Source organism: Lissotriton helveticus, chromosome 6 (assembly GCF_964261635.1).
Source record: "Lissotriton helveticus chromosome 6, aLisHel1.1, whole genome shotgun sequence".
NCBI lineage: Eukaryota > Metazoa > Chordata > Amphibia > Caudata > Salamandridae > Lissotriton > Lissotriton helveticus.
This window is the reverse complement of record NC_136067.1, coordinates 1,656,300,712-1,656,323,879: the sequence shown is the minus strand read 5'-3', so window position 1 is coordinate 1,656,323,879 and position 23,168 is coordinate 1,656,300,712. Positions and strand designations below refer to the sequence as shown.

The window sequence follows — 23,168 nt, the reverse complement described above, 5'->3', positions numbered from 1 at the left end:
CCCCCCCACCTGGGCGATTTTGTCCCTGGGGACTCCCATCGCCAGGGACCTGGCAACATTTTGTTGGGGGAGATGGCACGGTGTCCCCCTCCCCGGGCCGATTTTGGCCTCAGGGACCATATCCCCCGGGCCCTGAAACATACAGGTGGGTGCCCTGGTTCCCACCCAGGGGACCCACCAAAGTGTTGCTGGCATCTGTGGGGGGAGTCTCAAAGCCCCTGCAGCCCCAGCCAACTCCCCACATACAGCTGAGCCTGCATTGCTCTTGCCCACAGGTAGCAACTCCTAATGCTTCTTTCTGTGGGTGGGAGCAATATTTTGATCTGTTTCTCTACACACATCACTGCAGGCAGGGAAATATAAAAAGTCTGCGCTCGGTGGGCAGGAGCATTTTTGAAGCTCCTGCCTGCGGAGAGTAAACTTGGGGTTTGGTCACTCTTGGCGCCAAATGCAATGCAGCGCGGGCAATGAAATTAGTTTTATTTATTTGTATACTTACCTCCGTTAGGCTATAATCCGGAGTTTACTACCCCCACCCTGCCCCACACCCGCCCTGCGTCGCCACCCAGCAGCACTCCCTCCAGGAGCCGATACTGCTGATTCCCCTTCTGGAGGCAGGATGGTCCTTTCTGCAATTCAGGGTTCTCCTCCTCTGTTGTTGCTTGCAGCCTCTTGACTTTCTCAGAGCCTCACAGTCCTATCTGTAGGTGTACCTTATATGTAATAAAAGAGGATTTTAAGGCTTGGAAGGGGGTTGTAAATGCGGAGTCGACATGGCAGTGTAAACTGCACACAGAGGCTCTGCAATGGCAGGCCTGAGACTTGTTTAAAAGGCCACGTAAGTGGTTGGTATTATCTGTGCTGCAGGCCAACCTAGTAGCATTGAATTTACAGGACCTGGGCACATGAAGTGCACTGTACTAGGGACTTATAGGTACATTAAATATGCCAGTTGTCGATAAGTCAATCATACCAAACCACTTTAGCACTGGTTAGCAGTGGTAAAGTGCACAGAGACCTAAGGCCAACAAAAACGAATTTCCAGCAGTTGCACATCTGCAAATTAGTAAATGCATTTGTGGATGGGTCACATTTGTTATAAATATAGAATGCTAGGGCTCCAGCTTTTAATTCCAACGCTGCTGCTGTTGGAAGTACGTTTTATTCAGCATGTTAAAATTGTCTCATTTGGGTGAAGGCCATATTTAAGAATCTATAAAAAAAAGATGCCCTCATTTTAGTTTCTTATTTCCATGAGAAAATCATGAGAGAAAACCATTTTCTCTGAACGATGGGTCATCAGATCTGAATAGAGGCTCGGCATTTTTCACAGCGTGAAATCACTCACCACAATTCTTAAAATTGATATAGTACCACCAACAAATGACTATCTTGTAACTATAATCTGTTATCACACTTTCTGTATACTCCTTTTTCTGACCCTTGTAACATACAATTCAATAAAGCAATAGCAATATTATACAAGTTAGAGGGCATGTTCAGCTAGTTAATGATCGGGGTGAAGAAGAGTCCCTTTGACGCCACCCTGGCCAAGAAGTTCTTGGGAGTGCACTCCTTTTTGAAAATGTTTGCTTAATTAGAACATTGGAATGTTCAGAACTCCATTGTAGCCATAAGAGTGCCTCAGGGCCAGAAATGGCTAGCACAGTCCTCCTTCTCTATTATTTCAATGCTTGTCTATCTATTTCTCCCTTTTTAATTTAGAACATTCTACCTTCAGTTAATGGAATCTTATAATAGCCTTATCATCCTTTTGCTCCAGGTTATACGGTAGCTAAGGGTCCTCTATCTCGTTATAGGCTCTCATCTGTGGCTAAAGCCAAACGTTGTAGCTTAAGCAGGACCCTATATTGCTGTATTAGATCATTGTGAGGTTACAATATTGGATGAACTCAAACTGGGTGAGCCTTAATATATGTAAGATGGAGTTTCTACTGTTGGTGCTTGCTAGTAAACAATCTCGTTATTAGGAATTACAAATATTACTGAAGGGAAGACTTTGTGATGCTGTGGTTGCATGCATCTTCAAGGTGGATGTGGAAATTCCAATCATTAAAATAGCAGGCTTGTGTAGCAGGTTGTTGAGTGGTGAGGTTTTAGAATATATATATATATATATATATATATATATATATATATATATATATATATATATATATATTACCTACTGGCGGTCGCCAGTAGGTATATATAGTTAGGATTTTTTCTCTATGGGATTTTTGAAAATTCTATGTCAAATAACTTTGGCGTTTGTGGACGGAATTGGCTGAAATTTTCAGGAAAATGGCACATTTTGTTTCTGAGCAGCCCCTGAAAATTGGGGGGGGGGTTCGTCCAGGGGGGGTCGAGAAAAAAGGGGGGTCCCAAAACGTGTTTTTAACATTGAGTTTTCCATAGGGCGGTTGGCCTCACTTTTAGTCCGAACGGCTGAATGGATTTGCACGAAATTTGGCAAAATTGTAGGGACTGGTAGCCCGATGTGCCTTTTGTAGGTCTCAATATATGTGCTACAGTGGATTTTGAGAAATTAACGTTTAAAAAAAGATATATATCTGTAACAGCGGACCGGGCAGCGCTCCAGTACGCGTACTTTTCGCGCAACGGAGCTTTGTGAAGCGAAGCTGATTGGTTCTCCGGCGTCTGTAAACATTCCAAACAGTCCGTAGCGGCCGCCATCTTGTCTCTCGGTAGGATCGAGAGACAAGAGGAGGCCAAAGCGAAGGGGCAAATGACCATAAGGGGGCATAGTAGATCCTCGCTGACCCCCTAGGTTTGATGTGGAGGTTTTAAAAGGGCCCCGCGGGGCAAAAAAAAATAATAATAATAAGAATCGGCTGAATGGATTTGCACGAAACTTGGTAAAATATTAGGGACTGGTAGCCCGATGTGCCTTTGCTAGGTCTCAATATATGTGCTCCAGTGGATTTTGAGAAATTAACGTTCAAAAAAAGATATATATCTGTAACAGCGCTCCGCTTCGCGTAACGGAGGTTTGCGAAGCTGATTGGTCATTCTGTCACTGGGCTATAGTTGGGCTACATCTGGCTGATATTTGGGCTACATTTGTTTTTTTTGTCTCTGGCGGCCATCTTTGGGCTACATTGGGCTACATTGGGCTTCATTGGGCTTCATTGGGCTACATTGGGCTACATTTGGGCTCCAACATATATATAGGCCAATGTAGCCCAATATATATTTTTCAAAGTTAATTTTCGTAAAAACCACTGGAGCATATATCTTGAGACATAGCAAAGGCACATCGGGCTACCAGTCCCTACAATTTTGCCAAGTTTCGTGGAAATCCATTCAGCCGTTCGAGCTAAAAGTGAGTCCAACCGCCCTATGGAAATGAAGGAAATGAATGGGTAATTTGTAATTAGCAAATAGCTCATCGCAAACTAGGAATGGTAAAGAATCGCTATTTATTCCTTAAAGTTCGCTATTTAGGAAATGCAAAAAACTTTGATGATACATATGGCGGTTCATCTCTAACAAGATAAGAAGCATAGGGATAGATTTATGATGACTGGCGCATCACCAGGGATGTGTTAGTCATTCTGTGCCGCTGTTCCGTCACCTATGGTGTGCTGCATTTACAATGCGGCGCATCATGGGGCAAAAACAGCACAGATGCGTGATGTATCTGTGCCGTAAAGGTGGCGCATTGCTGGAGTTGTATCGCAAGTGTGATGAAGCTCCAGCAAGGGTCGGGGGTGCCCCTGTCGCAGGGTTTCTGTTCTCACACAGAACTGTGGACAGAGGATTGGAACCTCGGCGAATTAGGGTGTCCCAAAACTCACCTTAGTAATCAAAAACCCCTTAGCAAGCTAGGTACAGTGTCACATTGGATATAACAAACTCTCAATGTTTAGACAATCCAGAATATGAACTTATAGTACCTCAGGATACGTGGAACTCATGAACAGTCGGTCGTTATATATTTCTTAGAAACCAGAACATGGAGTTAAGAAGAACACATGTGTATTTGAAATGTTTATTTACTAATGCCGTCTTCTCAGGCGTAGTATCTTAGATAATACAAGTACACATATTATCAGTAGCAAAATTACCAGCATAGTTACTAGTACATAAAAAGCGAATGGTGACAGTATGTTAACATGCTGTAAATGAATAAGAGTTAGCAACACTTATAAGCAGCCACGGGCCGTGGAGGGAGTTACGGTGGGGCAGGGAGGCGGGGAGGGGGAGGGGCAGGGTGGAGAGGGCTCCACCCTGCCCCTCCCCCTCCCCGCCTCCCTGCCCCACCGTAACTCCCTCCACGGCCCGCGGCTGCTTATATCTCACCCTCCCTAATACACATATTATATTATTTGCTAAGAAGGTCTGTTTGTGTTGGTTTAGGGCGTGCCCATACTTTAGTGTCTTAGATTTGAAGGAATCACATCAGCATACACCAGCTCTCTCTTCATGTGAACCGCATCAACTGTTGTGTATGTGTGTTCGGCAAAGCAATATAAAACCCGCCTCATGCCCAGAATTGGCAGAAGCTGCACTTATGTTATGAGTATGAAGTCGTGGAGATCAGACCTCATAACAATTCTGTATCGTGTTGTTCTTGAAACTTCAGCACTCGCTGTACAGATATAGTTTAACAAGCAAAGCAGATAGTAGAGCAATAACATATTATTCTCATGTAAACCACGATGAACTACTAGGTTGAAAGCTAAAGCAACAACTAAGTGTCGTGTGCAGAAGTTGCAAAAAAGGAAAAATGGCGTTTAAACCGGTAATGAGCCCATGCTAACTTAACACGGTGTAAAGATATCCAGGACCTAGATGACACCTCCCCATGATCCGGAAACGAACTGAATAAGATAATAGAAGTGCCATCTCATGAGAGCAGATTGCAACTTTATATGTGGACGGTCCGCAAGGTAAAACATTAAAAACTAGGAAAATTTAATGCTAAAGAAAAATAAAACAGCCAAGTACTTTATCGAGTCTTAAGCCAATAGGCAAGCTAAATAATAAAAACTTGACAAATAAGTCAATGAATTGTCAATGAAATGCTAGTACTCAGCATATCAAACATGAAAAAGGTCTATGACATAACTGTGTATGCAAAATAAGCTGCAACAGCCTCCAATAGGAAGTCACCGTCTTAATCCGAAAAGAGTTCAGCCATCCAATTTAAAAGCGGAAAAGAACATACGTGCTCTCCCAGCACCGGATCCTCTATCACCATCAGAGGACAGCTCGGTGGGTTTTCAAGAAAGCTCTGTTCCAAGAAAGACTGTGTTGCCGCCAGTAAATTCCAGGGACCAATTAGTCCATGCATCAATGCCACAGCCATAATCCTTTCGCCAGGACAAACCAACTCGTGAGTAATGATAGGAGTCATCAGCTGATTAAAGTCGACGTCAGGAGAAACCGGTCCGCAGAGACACAAATCAATGGCCCAATCGAAATCACAGGTCAGGCAGTGAAATACAGGCTGGACACAGGTGAAGTAGGAGAATCGAAAAGATAATCCATATGCCGTGCTTAATATCGCCAACGGCATTGTGCCATAATATTCTAGCATGCGATTGCGGAACAGTGTCAGCAGCTGCAGGGCGGGAGCTTGCACAGGAGGGACATCCATATTTAAAAATGTAAAAAAGCACAAGAGCGTCCGCTGGTAATGCAAGTAAAAATGGGAATCCACGAAGCAGAGTGGAAAAAATAGAATGAAAGAAAGCAGGGATGACTCCAAAGATTTTCTCAAATGAAGTCACGAGACCACTGGTAACAACTTTAAAAAAGTGCGCCAGGGCCTTTGTGGAGGACGCGTTAAAGATAGTCCGAACCATGTCGCTGAAATGCAAAGGCGAATCAGTATTTAAAAGGGTCTGCACCTCTGTACGGGTGTTCGCTATGTGAAGCACAAAAGTTTCACGGGCCGAACTCAAGGCCACCTCTCTCTGAGACAAAAGAGCTCTTATTCTTGCCATGCCGTTGAAATGTGCTCCCAAGGTTGGTATTTGTGGCCAGATTGAAAACTCCCTATGTTCATGTGTGGGAGGAAATAGAACATTTCTGCAGCAAATAACCCGTTCACTTACTGTTACGATAAAAGGAATACTTTTAATTAACCCAGAACAATCTTCATTATTGAGCATCAAATAACTACCATTTTCCAACAACTTGAACGTGGGGATGATAGCAGGAACTGGCGTGCCTTGCAACACGCAAGCCATATTTGGTCGGTGTTTGTTGCATGAACCGTGTAACTGTATGTGCCTACACATTAGTGAATGATCTGGCGTCTCAGTGCATTCCTCTCCATTCAGATAAACTTCTTGATCATCTTTGAAACATCTGTATGTGTATGGAAGCGACCAGACCTCATGAAGAAAAGCACTACCTAAAGGTTCATAACGACCTATTGGTATATATTTCATACAATTTGAAAACTTATATAAAGCAAAAGGCAGCGTTATTAAACCGTGGATAAGGCACGTTGCCAAAAAACCCGCAATCCTCTGCTGATGATGTCACTGAGCATGTCATGAATGATGTAATATGTGACATCATCAGCAGTGGATTACGGGTAATAGTATCTCTAGTTTACTCCCCTATAGCTGTCTTTCTTTTAACATAAGTGTCTGTTTCCTTCCCTTATACTTACTGTTCTTTTAAAAAAAAATAATGTTTGGTTCACTTCCGGTTCGCGTACCGGCGAGCGAACTGGGAAGCGAACTATGAGAAATAGAGGTTGGCACAGTTCCAAATATTGTACCAATTTTTTTATAACGGGGAGGTAGTTCTGAAAAGAACTTTTTTTTTTATTGTTTTTGTTGTTTTATATTTTTTTTTATTATTTTTCTGAAATTTTTTTTACTTTTTTTGAATTTTTCTGAACAGTTTTATATTTTTTTGGGTTTTTCTTGCAGGGGGCAATGAAAACGATTCATTGTAAAGGGCTCAACAGGAGCAACAAAACAAAAAAAAAGTATTTATTATTTGGGGCGTTTCGTACAAACTTGCATATGATAGTCAATAGCTCTGTTGATCAGAGTGATGCTTCTTTCTCCGTAGCAAATGAATCCATTGCAATGTACGCAGACGTGTTTTACTTCATGAAATCTCGTTTGAATATTTGGCACCATCTCCCTGCCCTCTGGTCCCGTTACTTCCGGTACAACAGATCTTCTGGCCATAATAGGGAGATTATCTAGGTCGTTACGAAACTGTGCAGCACTGTAGTTGTTAGGATGCCACCTAGTCATATGGCGATGCATTGTGTAGTTTCCGAAACTGTATTTTTTGTCGGTCCCTCTGGACAGTCTATCTTGACATATAAGGCAAGTTACGTATCTTGCATTTACTTTTTTCTGACCTTTGGGAATTTAAAAAAATTGCCAAATGAAGTTTTCTTTCCGGTGAGACGTCCTGGGCTCCTCAGGCAAAAAGTGCCTCTCTTCGTGCTCGTCGTCCTGTTCCTCTTCTTCCTCTTCTTGCTGAATTATAACTTGAGCAGGTGGTCCACTCTTCCTTGGATGTGGTGGAGGTGGTGGGGAAGCACCAGCTGAAGCTACTAAAGAAGCCATTGCTCACTGGTAACAAAGGGTCTTTCTCTCACAATGATGAAAGTCAGAGTGAGGAAAGAAGGAGGGATTTTCATCATTTGGGAAAAACAATAGTTCTCAACCAATGAAAAGTGTTCATTTTAGATTATATGACCTAGTCTTACATCATTAGGAAACCAAAAGTGAAATGAACCAATGAAAAGTGTTATTACCAAGTCACATGACCTGCTGTGTTTACGTTAAGCGCTTTGCAGGGCCTCCCGGTTTGCTTCCAGAAACCTGTGCTTTGCGACTCGGTAAGCGTACCAGTTCGCTAACGTAGCACGTCATATGACGTATCACGCGACAACGCGAAACGTCATGCGGACGGGAGGCGTCACGATGTTGTTTTCTAACGCGGCAGTTGCGGTAAAGAAACGTTTACCGGCTCGCGGTCTATTTCGCGGCATCAAGGTCAGCTAACGGGAAGCTTCCCGATTCGCGAAGCGGGAACGGAGAAAAAAAAATATTTAAAAAAAATTTTATTAATAAACATATAAAAAATATTTTTGGATTTAAAGAAGAATACATTTTACAGCTACAGATATTAGCTGTTAAAAAACCAATGAAATTCACTGAAAAAAAACATAGGTTATAGACCATATATAGTTAGGAATTAGCATTTACAAAACCTTGAAAATTCACTGAAAAAACCATAGGTTATAGACCATATATAGTTAGGAATTTGCATTTAGAAAACCTTATTTTACTCACACAAAACCATTGAAATTCCATATATAGTTAGTTGCACTAACTATATATCGCGCACCCGCAATCCACTGCTGATGATGTCACATATTACATCATTCATGACATGGTCAGTGACATCACTGATGACATCTCAAATGACATCACTGATGACATCACTGATGACATCTCATTTGACATCAATGACCACATCACTGATGATATCATTCATGTGACAATACAATGCATCTCCTCATATTTTAATATAACCTCTGTTTCACCCAGTGTTAAATACAGAGTATAATTTTTGAAACCATTGACACACCAATACTAGTTACTACATATGTACTCACTGATTCCTACGTCTACACACACATTCACTCATTCACCCATACAATCATTCATACATACAATCACTCATCTTTACAACACTATCATATGCACTCATACACCTATACAGACACTCACACTCTGCCACTCATCCATGGAGTTACTCACACACCTAGTCAGTCCTGTAAAGAATCAATCACACTTCCATTTTCTTGTCTATATAGTTAAACATAGAGCACCTTATATTTTCAAACATATACTAACACATACTTACCTTGTTATACAATCATTGATATAAGTACACATTGATCTGCACAGAGTCACACACCTCCCAGCCAGCCACACACACACTCAGTCTCCCATACAAATACTTGGACAATCAATCAATAACCCATATAGTTACTCATATAGCTATTGATCAACACATGCAACAGTTTACAGAACAACAGACATAATGATGCACAAATTAAGACAGTTTAGTCACTAACCCATGCACTCAGTGAGACACATTTAATCACTCACTCATACAGTCAGTCATGCACCTACTAAATCCTTCGTCCAGACACTTATACATCCACTCATTCTTCAATATGTAAGACATATTTAAACTTTACAGAAACATAAAATCACTGGATGTTGTTATCAGTGATGTCATCAGTGATGTCATTTGAGATGTCATCAGTGATGTCATCAGTGATGTCACTGACCATGTCATGAATGATGTAATATGTGACAAGGATAATCAGAGGAGGGACGAGGAAAACGTGTCCATTTATTTCCCCAAACAGTATCAGAGTTAATCAAGTGAAAAATGGACACTTGTAACAAGTCCAGACCGTTGGTTGGAAAAACTATGGTACCCTCAAAAGACCCAATGTGAATAGGTATAGCGGTATATATCGTTCCTCCGCCCCTACATTGTGGTTCGTTGGCAGTTATCATTGGGTACCATAGATAGTGTGGGTGCCTGCCTCAACCAGAGGCTCCTCTGGTCTGGGTTGCAGTGGCCAGAGAAAAAAAAATTTTGTGCAAAGAAAGATCAAAAAAATTCAAAAAAAAGACTGTTAAAAATGAGATCAGCACCTAGGGAAATTTTAATGAAATGGTGAAGATCTTATAATAAAACCAATGGGTACTTGTCCTAGATCGGATTATGTGATCCAGAAGTATTCAATTACAATAGTGTCGACATGTTTCAGCCCCCCTTGGCTCAAAGGAGTCTACGGGGCTTTCGTCAGGACGGAAAAGGACAGACAAACATGAATGTTCTACTCACACTTATTATGTGGAGTTCAATGGAAACAGCGAGGGTCAGTGTTTAAACCACTCGAGTTTGAAAAGCCCCCTAATGCGGAGATTGTTGCTTTCATCGGGGAGGTTCAGAGCCGCGTGTCTGCGATCCTACGCTGCTTGTGCTGACTCTGCCCCCGGACGTCAGGATAGCGTCCCACAGACGCTATCCTGACGTCCGGGGGCAGAGTCAGCACAAGCAGCGTAGGATCGCAGACACGCGGCTCTGAACCTCCCCGATGAAAGCAACAATCTCCGCATTAGGGGGCTTTTCAAACTCGAGTGGTTTAAACACTGACCCTCGCTGTTTCCATTGAACTCCACATAATAAGTGTGAGTAGAACATTCATGTTTGTCTGTCCTTTTCCGTCCTGACGAAAGCCCCGTAGACTCCTTTGAGCCAAGGGGGGCTGAAACATGTCGACACTATTGTAATTGAATACTTCTGGATCACATAATCCGATCTAGGACAAGTACCCATTGGTTTTATTATAAGATCTTCACCATTTCATTAAAATTTCCCTAGGTGCTGATCTCATTTTTAACAGTCTTTTTTTTTAATTTTTTTGATCTTTCTTTGCACAAAAAAAATTTTTCTCTGGCCACTGCAACCCAGACCAGAGGAGCCTCTGGTTGAGGCAGGCACCCACACTATCTATGGTACCCAATGATAACTGCCAACGAACCACAATGTAGGGGCGGAGGAACGATATATACCGCTATACCTATTCACATTGGGTCTTTTGAGGGTACCATAGTTTTTCCAACCAACGGTCTGGACTTGTTACAAGTGTCCATTTTTCACTTGATTAACTCTGATGTAATATGTGACATCATCAGCAGTGGATTGCGGGTGCGCGATATATAGTTAGTGCAACTAACTATATATGGAATTTCAATGGTTTTGTGTGAGTAAAATAAGGTTTTCTAAATGCTAATTCCTAACTATATATGGTCTATAACCTATGGTTTTTTCAGTGAATATATATATATATAATATCACCAAGTATATAATTTTAAATGGTCATATGATGGGCAATGATTGCAGGGTGTCAGACGATAAGTCAGGTCTGCTCTAATTGTGCTTTATGTTGAATAGGGAATCATAATAAGTGTGCCCCAAGATAGACTAAACCGGATATATTTTTGAAGGGAACGTGATAAGTATGCTGTGGTTACTTGTGATGTACTAATTGGTGTAATATTGTTACAAATGTGAAATATATTTGTTTTTGGTAAAAGCCTGTTTGGGCCCTTGTGAACGGCTGCTATTGGTATCATTCTTTAGTTACTGTTGAGTCACAGATGATTTTTCTTCTGTACAATTAACTTCTTACACTATTTCCAGGTCTGCTTTTGAGTTCTAATTGAATTCATTCTGGGTGTTGTAATCTTACACTGAAATAATAACATTAACACAAAAAGAGCTTTATAGGTAACAAAAATTTCAAGATTAGGGCCACTTGACATTATTTAAAGTTTGGCAGCAGGTTTGTTGGCCTCATGTATTCACTCAATTACCCTTGTAGAAGACACACGTCCATAATTACACATGTACCCTTGACTGGCAGATATTTCTGTAGTTTAAGATGTGTCACTGCCACAACAGGACTTAAGAAGACACTGCAACATCAATGAGAAGTTACCATGTTCAACGTGGCCACATATAACCTTTTTTTTTTAAACAAAAGATAAATACAAAAACAGTTCTCTATAAAGGTAATGCCATTTAAAAAGCCCTGACACACTTGGAGTGTTATTCCAGCATGTCAGGATTATTTTTAAATTGTCATGTTTGTATCTAAAAGCTAGACCTGGCAGTCACAAACTCATATCATATTTACTACATATGTAGGATATTGTGTGTCATCCTTAGGCAAAAGCACAAGTTAGACCAGGTCATGGGTTTAAGTTGGCAATTGCAGAGAGAGAGAGGAGGCTTCATCAGCAGAAATATTGCAGTTTTTCAGACTCCTAATTGTGCATGGGGTTCTATATTTTTGAGGACCGGTATTATGCCTTTTTTGAGACAGAGTATCTTTTTGCAAAACTCTAAATAAGGGACTGTGTCCCTGAAGACCTAGAGTTGGCTGTAGTAGTAGTTAATTGGTCACTCAATGTCATATATATTTGTAGTGTGGGGGTGGTGGAAGTGAGGACTGAGAGAACATGACCATAGGGATACATTGGACTCTAACCCAAGTGAGACCACATATGTGGGACAGTCTGTAGATTAAATGTACATTTTTGTGAGTTTAAAAGGGGGCCATCAAATGAAATAAATACACAGCATATCTACAAACATGTTTACTGAGTACTTACCACTTTCCACTCCACAGTCAATCTCATGATGCCTTTAGAGTGAATGATTGTCAACAGCGTCTCCTCCCAAGGCAAGTGGTTTAGAGGATTGGGAGATTCACCAACCTAGCCAATGCTATGTTGTTGGGACTGGGCATAAAATTAATAGGCTCTCACCCGCAAGACATTCCATCTCTTGAGGCTGTTGTCCTGTGAGTGTTGGATATTGCATTCACCCTACTCCCGCTTCTGGACTAAATTTTCAAGTGTTGGCTCATAATTGTGGGCTGTACTTGAGTTGCAATAAACTGTGGTTGTACCCTCACAATTTCATCCACAATTACAGTTAGCTCATTCTCATAAAAACTAGGGATTCTCCTGCCTGCCTAGGTAGTGGTTCCTATTGTGAAACTTAATTAGACCATCGAGGTGTATTTCAGCAATGTGGATGGAGTAGTCTCTCCCATTTACATACTGAAGGTCCTCCCGCCCCTAAATGAGGTGGGTAGACCTTCAGTTTTGCAGTCAGTCACTCTTGAGATGGGGTACCATCTCTTCAAGCTCGAGGTCTGAAAGTAAAATCCTTGACGAGGCCAACCCACTTTGTGTATCTGACCGCGGAATACATTGCATCGGCCTCAAAGTGCACCTACATGCCGGTCTACCCTGGACTATCGTTGGTGCTTACGACTTTTTAGTGCTATTGTAACTTAAAACTTTAAGAACTGATATCTCTGGTCCTGTTGGATTATTGACATTTTGGTGTCATTTTGTCTTCTAAAATGTACTCTATTTTTCTCATTTAATTTATAATTTTCATTGCTTGGCGTTTGGAATTCATTACTGTTTTGGTACTGCATAACTACTTTACGCATTGTCCTAAGTTAAGCCTGTTTGCTCTGTGCCACAGCTACCAGGGGGTTGACCTTTATTAAGTGACTTTTGGAGTTTGCCATGATGGGACACAGCAATATTAAGTGCATAATCAAGTATTTACAAATAATATGGTGTATGCATCATAATCCACATTTGTAATAGAGAACCCTGCCCCAAATATCAATTCAAGGGCCTGTATCGACAAACCCAACCAAAAACATTTTTTTAAATGTATGCGTTTACCCAGTACTTTAATAACGCCTGTGCAAGTAGCAATCGTTGTTATTTAAACTTTTATACAAATGTTATAATCAATATATCAATGTTTATAAATATGAAAGAGCAATGTGCATTGTAACAATGACAATACATAACAGAACCAAATCTACAATACATTTTTGATTTGTAGGTGCAACTCCAAGGCAACAGGCTACCGAGTCCACACTACTGTCCACGCCATCTGCAGAAGGAACATCACGCCCTTCATTTGGAGCAGAAGCACTCAAGGTACATCAGACAGCCATAACGAAACACCAGGACAATCAGGTTTGTCTTGCCTGACTCCAGCACTCTCAGAGGTGCCATCATCAACTCTAATGCATCCAGTAGTGTCCTGTCTTCAACTCCAACAACCAGGATATTGGCACCCCGTGCTATGGAAACCACCATCTGCACTGAGACCACCTCTGTCTTGCCTTTTTTCTAACAATGCCAGAAACCGGTCCTCGGAAGCTTGTTTCCGGTCCAGGGAAGGCATGGCTTGGCAGTTCGGGCTGGACTGTTCCCATGAGGCACAGGGTCAGACTGGTTTGCATATGGCCATGTCTGAACTGGGGTGGCAGAGTGGGCTAAAGAACGGTGATGGATTAAACCCAGATCTGTTGACTGGGTGTGAGTGTTTGATTGGTTCAGATGCTCCGTCCACCACCCCCTTTTGTACCACTTTTTTCTAACAAAGCAAACCACAATATTTTTGTCAGCAAGAGAAGGGAGGCATGTGACCACAATTCAATGGTCACAGATGATGTCCAAAGTTGCTAAGACCATAGTAAATGAATTACAGCAAAATCTGTTTGGTGTGGCAAGGCAGCAGTAGGGGTGGCAGTACAGAATCATTACCCTGCTACTGATGTAGAATGATCTCTGGGAAAGGAACATCAATATCATTAAACAGTAGTGTAGAATTATATGTGATGGGTTATTGCACTGACGGGTATAATCAGGTATTAAATCTGCAATCTGTGGCCAATCCGTGGCCAAACACCATCCTTTGCGACTACCTCCCCATCAACATCCCAGACTGGCAGGGTACAACAGTGCTTACATTTCTGTCCCTGACTACCAACACCCTGTTTAAGATACTGCTCCTCAACAGTCACTGCACAGGTATTGCTCTGGAGGTCCAGCTGTTGCCAACACGAAAAACCCACAAATAAGAGAAACAGAAAGAACTAATGTTATCCTTTATTTATCTTTTATTTGTGTCACTTTATCCACATGATGGGTAAACAATTCCTTTGCTTTTCCAAACGTTGATGGAGTAACAGCACATAAACATGCCATTACCGCATTTACAGAAAAGCTGTTACACTCAAAAATGTCAATCAATCAAGCAGTATTGGGCGAAGGGAGGGGGGTATCCAGCAGGGCACGACTGGGAACCACAACCGGCCCTGGCAAAGTGCTGGCCCCCCCCCCGGGTTGGAGGTGCCGTCGAGCTCTTTGCCGGGGCCGGTTTTTGGCCGATTTTGCTACTGGGCCGATTTTGCAGCTATGCTGCAAAAACGGCCCTGTAACAAAAGCGGCCCCCAGGGGCCCAAAACTGGCCCCCATCGTGCGGTACACTGGGGGATTGCCCGGTGCCCGCTATGGCCAGTCCGGCCCTGGTATCCAGGTGCTGTGCTGCAGGCATCAGTTGAAGAGCCAGGTCTCGAGTCCTTTCCTGAAGTGGTTCAGTGACGGAGAAGTGCATGGGGGGAGGTGGGAGGTGATCCAGGCTTTGGCAACGAGGTGGGAGAAGGAGTATCCTCCAGGGTAGCTGCGGCGGATAAGTGGTGTCTGAGCGAGGGCGAGGTGTGCTGAGCAGAGGTTTCTGGATGGGTGGTGGAAGATCAGGCGGTGGTTCATATAGTTTGGGCCTTAGTTGTGGAGGACTTTGTATGCATGGGTCAGGAGCTTGAACTGACATCTCTTCTGGACGGGGAGCCAGAAGAGGTCTTTCAGGTGCTGGGTGATGTGTGTCCTCTTGAGCAGGTTGAGGGTCAGTCTGGCTGCTGATGTAAATGTAAATAGTAGTAATACATTTAATCAAGTAACAAACATCGAATGTGTATTTTTATATAGATTCCAAAGATTTGTCCTAAAATGTCTATACTTACCTTGTTATAAAATGTTCGTCATCTCAATGTGTTTTTCTTGTAAAAGGGTTTAACATGAAATTCAAACATTTGTTCTAATTAAAACATACCCTGTCTTACATACTTTAAAACTTAGTAAGACATAATACCACATTGAAAAATGTTAGTAACTTGTTAAATGCTTAAATGCTTAAAGTGATTAAATATCAGCTTTCAAAAACAAAACCGTTTGAAATAAAAATACACCATACATGAATGACAAACAATGAAGAGCAAATGATAGAAACCTTACATAGTCATGCCTTGGGCACATTTTAACACTGCGTATGCAGACTAAATCAAATACATATGTGATATTTGTTTCATGAACAGTTTGCAAGATTTCATAGATACAATGTTCTGTCAATTATTATATGACAGTAGGTTTAAACATAAAATGATTGAAAAATATGTTAAAATATGCTTTTGCTATTGCTGCATTCACTAAAACAAAGTACTTTTCAAAATATGAAAATGAAACATAAAATATTTTTGTATTTATTGCAACATTAAATGATAGAGCATAGCGTCCACATCATCAAAAAAGAAGGTGTAATATGTCATGATTAGCATGAGGTGTATGGGTCACCATGTTAATCCAATACAATGCAAACAACACACAGCATTAAGAAACATAAAAGGAAACAGTACGATATTGATCTATTTTGACAGAAAATATTTATGTCTGCATACATTTGACATTAATAATGCATCTCGCCAATTACTAGCTTCATGCATTTGTTGCATTTTCAAGCAATGAGTTCATTTTCAAAATACTGTTTGATGTTTCAGTTGAATAATAGAACCACCATTTTCTATCTTCAACACTCACACGCAGTAGGTCCTCTGATTCCATGTAGGTTGTTGATTGTTGATTGACAAAAAAGTTCAATGTTTAAAAAAGTACTCCTCATTTATAAGTTGTATTAATCAACAATCATATAACACCGACATTACCAGCATGACTGAGTGTTGGAATACTGCATCCATATACACTTGCCTTCAAACAACACCCATCTACGAACGACTTCAGACCTCTTCTGTAGTTTCTAGTGTCAAATCAAGGTTCACTGGATCCATACATGATTCCATAGGAAGGCAGCAGATGATAGGATGAAGTGGGCTGACAAGAAACAAGATCAAAATTATGAACACAATACTATCAAGTGCATATGAAATACATATAAAGGTCATAAAGGAAACACATACACTGATACCTCAATTTTAACACAAACTCTATACAAACTACTTGAGCCTTTATTCTTACTAATGTTTAAAAGAACTTTAGCATACAATTGGCCATGATATAAATGTCTGAGTGTGACATTAGTGTCAAACATTACTCACAAGCTTTAATATTTTATGATAATTTGTTAAATTACTGATCTAATTGACTTACGAAAGTAACTAAATTATCACTCATCATGGAGGAGGTTACCATCAGTCAAAGATGTGCTCAATCAAATCATGTCTCACTTCACAACCATCTCTCTCATTGCTGTCATCATGTTGCCGTCGCCCACCAACCTTGCTAGGAGGCTACAATAATGCACCACTGGTCTTATCAAGGCATCTGAATTGGGCCTTTAGGGGATCAAAAATATGTTCCACGGGTCCTCTGGTCCGAGCATGTGCTTGGTCTCCTATGGTGTCCTTTACAGATGTTAAAATCCATATTTGTCTGAGATAGGTGAAATCCCCTGCAAAACAATTATTGTAGAACGTCAAATATCTAAAGATTTGAAACAGCTCTACATGCATCATCAAATCATATTGTTTAGTAACTTACCAATAAGCCATGCTCACCTTGGTGCATGGTCTACCCTATAATGTGATACTCTGCTGGTGTAAAATCCCATCGACGCGTGGAATGAACTAGGGAACCTTGCACACACTGATAATGAAGAGTTCAGCAGAGCAAACCACCGGCACATTGACTGCAACTGCCTTTGGTTGCAGGACCCCTGCTTGCAGTCATGAGCTGAAACCAAGGGTATGTGGATACAATCAATAGCACCAACTACGTGGAATTTCTCCTAAAGTATATAACATCCTTGATAGTGTTAATTGTTGTCACAGCAACAGAGAAGAAGACATACACATGCACATTACAAGCATTACTTCCAGGATATGTGTGAGGACAGCAGACATGTTGGTGTTCACATTCCATTTGATGCAACAACGGTATATTTTAATGTCTCAGTTCCACAGAAGTGTAACACTGCTATGATCATGATGGTGAGAATGCAGTGGGTATATCAATATCTGGCATTAGTTTTGCTTTCAAGATGTTTTCCGATGCAAATATTGTGTTGTAATCTAACCTGTATTTCCTGAAAATGTGTCTTTCTTGCATGGTGTAAGGATCAGGACATGGCCTGTAGACATGCAATCTACGTACCCGATGCTTCGGAGAATGCTGCATGTGTTTTCTACAGAATTAAATAACTGTATTTCCTAATCATGACCATGCCACACATACACTGAATGTCTAACAGTTCTTGTTCTTTAATCAACAGCATGTTAGCAGTACATGAGTACCAATAAATGAGCAGAGGTGTGGCCAAGGATATAATGTGTCTTGAAAATTTTTTAACTTTATATTCTGCAATAGTACATATTAACATGGCTAATTCATTGAACTTTGTGATCATGTGTAGGATTTCTTGTACATTAGTAAAGTACATTTTAGTCATTGTGTATTAGTTAATAGTTAATTAATTTAAGTACAAGAATTTAAAATGCATGAAGAATATTTTAAAATATTAATTTAGATATTTTAAGTGAAATTAATATTTTTTAAACTGCATTTATCAATACTCTACAAGTCCAATGATACATCAATGCCTGGGGCGTGGTATACGTTTTTCAGTTGTGTCTGTAGTTTATGACAGACACATCATACCGAACAATGTAAGGGGATGCTTGCTAGCATGCCAAATTGGCGGTGCAGCACGTATTGTAATTTGTTTAATGTATTTATTTCTTTACACAACACCATTCAGAGGCATTCTGGAGTTTACTAGCCCCCACCCTGCCCCTCCCCCGCCTCACCTTCCCGCAGCACTCCCTCGAGGATCCGCTACTGGGTTGACGAATATACAGCATTAATCTATCCCTACTTAAGCATGTTCAGTAAGGAAGATAAAAGGTGTCAGCATGTGGAGTCTTCCTAAGAAGTCTCTCCACCATTAACGGGCCATGTAGCATAAAGCTACAGAGACAGAGAATGTTCTCAGATGCTCTCTCCCAAAGAGGCAGAAGAAGAAGTGGGCCCTTTCCCTACTCCCATCGTCATATACATGTAGATAACTTTCTCAAGTTTCATAGCGGATCATGGCATCTGCTCTTGGTACAATCCTAAAGGCGATTTTCTATGGAACAAGTGTATTGTTTCCTTGCAACATTTTGTCCTTGGTTCCTAAGCCTTCTCCTGTGCGAACACAACAACCTTCCTTTATCGACACAAGAGTAATGATTGTAACGTCTTTTCTCCTTGCATGACTAGTAAAACAAAGACATTATTCTAGACGCTTCTTTCACCTGCAACACAAAGTGTGAGAAAGAAAAAATTCCACAGCACATGATATTCAAACTTAAATAATTCTAAAGCAAGAATTTTCAGGGAACTGCATTTCAGGCATACAAAGGTCAGCTAACATAAGAAAGCATCATAAGAACTTTACGAATTGCAAAGGAAATAAGGCACCTTCAATTAATGCATTTACCTACATATAAAGGACACGATTAATAATCACATTTAATACATGAATAATTGTCAGTTTCATAACACTAGATCTTCAAGTTAGTGTTTCCTGCTAATTACATTCATATTCTATGTTATTTCTCCCTGTTACTTTTCAATGGCCTAGAATGCATCATGCTCAAGGTAATGCATTTCAGAATTCTAACATTTCATGTTATTACAATAAAGGATTATATGCGGATACACTCTACATGTGTGATTATAATGCACCCCTACAAATAATGTGCGATTTCCGATACATCTCAACCAACTTGCTTCTGCAGCTAGACTCTGTCATTTGTGAGTCTGCCCTGCCAGGTGGTGCCACCCCAGTCCTGGACCCTTAGAAGGGGGCCTAAGGAGTATCACCAGTGGAACCGATGTATCCTCTACTGAGTGTCACATCCCAGAGCATAACAGACATATCTCCTCGGCTGAGCAGCGCATCTTAAAGGAGAACAGACGCATCGGCATGGTGCATGAGATGGACCCGTCGCAACAGCCTCCCGCATCTGGGACCGCACATCGCCTTAGGAACTGCCGATGCACGAAGCTCTACACGGCACAAGCTCCTTGCATCCCTCATTGACAGCAGCTGCGATGCTGGATCTCCGACGTGTCGCCTCTGCTGTGCCTCGCATCCTGAACATTGACATTGCATCGCCAGCCCTGTTGAAGGATCCTTGAGAATAGTGCACCAGGACCTTGCACCGCAGCCTTGCCGAATTTGGACCGACGCATCACCTTGGCTGTGCGACACATCTTTGATGCGGTTCCACGCAAGTGCTCTACAACCAGGATTAAGATATTTAGGTTCAGCTGGCCTAACGGGGTCCCTGTATCTGACCCACACTCTATCGTGGTCGGCCTGAACTTTGGACTCTGTCCCGGCCAGGCATGACCGTATATCCTAAATAGCGCTTTTTTTGCTTCTAAGCACTATTTTTACCTAAAAAGGTTGACATTCAATATCTCTAGTACTACTTATTGGATTGTTGTCGTTTTGGTCGTTTTGGTCTTGTTTTATTTACTAACTGAAGCTGTATTTTTCTAACCTGGTGTGCAATTTTGTGTGTGTGGTGTTTTCACTGTTTTACTGTTTTACTCTTTGAAGTGTTGCACCAATATTTACACATTGCCTCTAAAGTTAAGTCTGACTGCTCTGTACCAAGCTACCAGAGGGTGAGTGTAGGTTAATTTAGGGTTTGCCTGCTTCTTACCATGACTAGGATTGTGAAGAGGCATAACTAGGTCTCATACCCCAGTCAACCACCAACCCAATTTCTAAAAACCAAGTATAGACTTGGAGTGACCTTTTTTATTACTCTTTAAACAATATTAAAGATATTTTAATGTAAAATATAAATGTAAATCAATATTGACCTAGAACTGAATTTAAATGTGACTGCACACTAACTTATCAAACCAAATGTATATTAAATAACGATCAATTTAAATGTATTAATTTAATTGTTAAATAAACAGTTTTAGGCTATAATTTAAAAAATACAGTTTGATCTATTTAATATCTAGTCATTGTTAATAATTAAGTGCGTAATTAAATAAAAAAGATTTGTATTTTAAAGTTTAACATATATTAGACTATTGTTTAGTATCCCGAGGGCATGAACAATCAGAAAAGTAGTAATTTATTGAAAATTGTTCCAAACAAGTAGCCCCAAAATACATCTTGCAAGGTGCCCCATTAATCCATAACAGATCACTCTGTGTGTGCAGTTTCTCCACCACCGTTATGGAGATCTCTATGTATGAAAGATAGGAGAGGCAGAGGTGGAGGTCCTACCAATCAGTTTATGTTACATGATGCAACAGTTAATTATTTAAGAGTTAATTATGTAACCATGTTCTTTTAAAACAATAGATGTTTTACCTGTGTGTTCATGTGCAGCTGTTTTTAAAGGTTTAAGATTTTGGATGGATATAAAAAAACATTTATTTTTTAAATAGTTGCACCCTGATTGACAATGTGGGTATACATGTCACATTTTACCATTCACAAATGTGTGGTGCATGGTTTGCCTTGTCCTATATGTATTAAATGGGTGCATAAAACAGAGTTAATATATGTTAATATTGCTTTCTTAAGAAACTTAGTACTATTTCGGTTGTGGACTTACCTTATATTTTGTCAAGCTGCAGCAACTTTGGTCCACGACCTCACCCTTTTAGATTTCAAGCGCTCTCAGCAGCAGGGACACCTTGCCTCTGTGTAGTGAGTGTGTGCAGGGTTTGCCTATTTGTACTTTTTTCCTGCATAAAAGGTGTGGATTATTTTGCTTTATGGATCCACTAGCGATTACGGACACTAAATAAGGTGGATGAATTATTATTTTGTCGACAGACTCTGTCTTTTTTCAAGTATTAAACAGTCTTCCGGAGGTGGTGGTAGGTGTTGGAGGTTCCGAATGGATGGCGGAGGTTCGTCCGTCAGGTTGCTAAACTGTAAGTAAGGTGGATGGAATTTTGTATCAGAGGACGGACAGCACATTTTTGACAGTCCATCCACATTTGCTACACTCTAAGGGACTTATTTACAAGCCACTTGCATCGCCAGTATGCCACTTTCCCATATTAAAAGTACCGCACTGGTGGCACAAGGGGCTTGTAAATAAGCCCCTAAGTAAGGCCCTTAGTTCATCGGCATACCATTAGCCCCCGCAGCCCCTGAGCTACAGGGGGTCCACTCCGGCACTGTGTACGGATGGTGGCCCCCTGGCCTGAGAGCTCTTGACTAGGTCTATGGGGGGGGGAGCAGGAGAGTGGTGGGAATGCCACATCGTTAGTTTGGTCACAAATTACGTTTTCATTAGATACTCAGCAAAAGATACCTCAATCAATGTGTTGGGTATTTATTGCCTATATTAGTTGTGATGGTAATTCTATATCAAGCTCCATTTTACAACTTTACCAGCGGCAGCCAGCGTGGCTCGCGGGTGAGGGGGTTGACGCAATGTTCACAAGGGGAGGCTGCAGAGGGGGTCGCGGGTGGTTTCACGCCAGGGGCCCGTAATAAAAAAAAAAAGCTAAACTTACCTCAATGGGTATCGCGTCTTCTCTGTTGCTGCTCTCCTGCCTCTGACAGGAACTGGAAGCAGGCAGCCAGGCTCCCTCCCCAAAGCCAATCACAACGCTGCAATGGCAGCGTTGTAATTGGTCTAAGTGCTGTAACACTGCAATCAGTCAGTAGGCTGCATGGAGAGCAGAGAAGTGTGCATGACTGATTTGTGCGGCCTGAGAAGGCCGACCAAACAGTCATTGCACACTTTGGAGTGGGCAAACCACTCCTCTCCTGCCCTGCTCAGAGAGCAGAGCAGCCCCGCCCACCCGCCCATTGCAAAGCAGCAGGACACTTCAGGAAGCATAAAATGATAATAACTTCAAGTTATGTTATGCTTATCGTCTTTACACTGCTTAAAAACAGTGGGGTGACGCTGATCCGCTATAGTGGAGGAGCCGCCCCTGATTTTACTGCCTTTAATCTCTGGGTCATGGCATTACATTTTATACCACTATCAAGGAACCAATTACCCAATGTCTGTTTCACGTTGCCATGCAGCACAAATATGTAAGTCAGTTCTGTGCTAACAGACAGATTAATTATGGAAAGAAAATCAATCTTATAATAAAGATTTTATATCCAAGCACTGTTTAAAAGAGAATGCATTATTGTTAAAACCTAAGTCCACGAATGAACGCTGTTCTTTTAATGCAAAATATTATATACTTTTATACAGAGAGAAAGACGACTGGTACCTACTTGTTTTATCTATTTCTTTCAACGCAGCTTATAGCGGAGAGAAAACCTCCCATAACCCCGTTTATTAGTAAATATTATTTATTACTGGCCCGTTATTTTAAGTATTTCACATTGCAGTCCCAACCGGGCTTTCTTTTTTAGGTAAAATATTAAAACACTCACTGATAGGTATA

At 41.1% G+C, this 23,168-nt stretch overlaps 1 protein-coding gene across 1 annotated transcript in view; it reads right to left on the bottom strand.

Moving 5' to 3' along the window:
* The window catches only part of CHGB (chromogranin B), a 343,457-nt gene that overhangs the window by 5,427 nt on the left and 314,862 nt on the right, over positions 1-23,168 (bottom strand). The window lies entirely within an intron of this gene.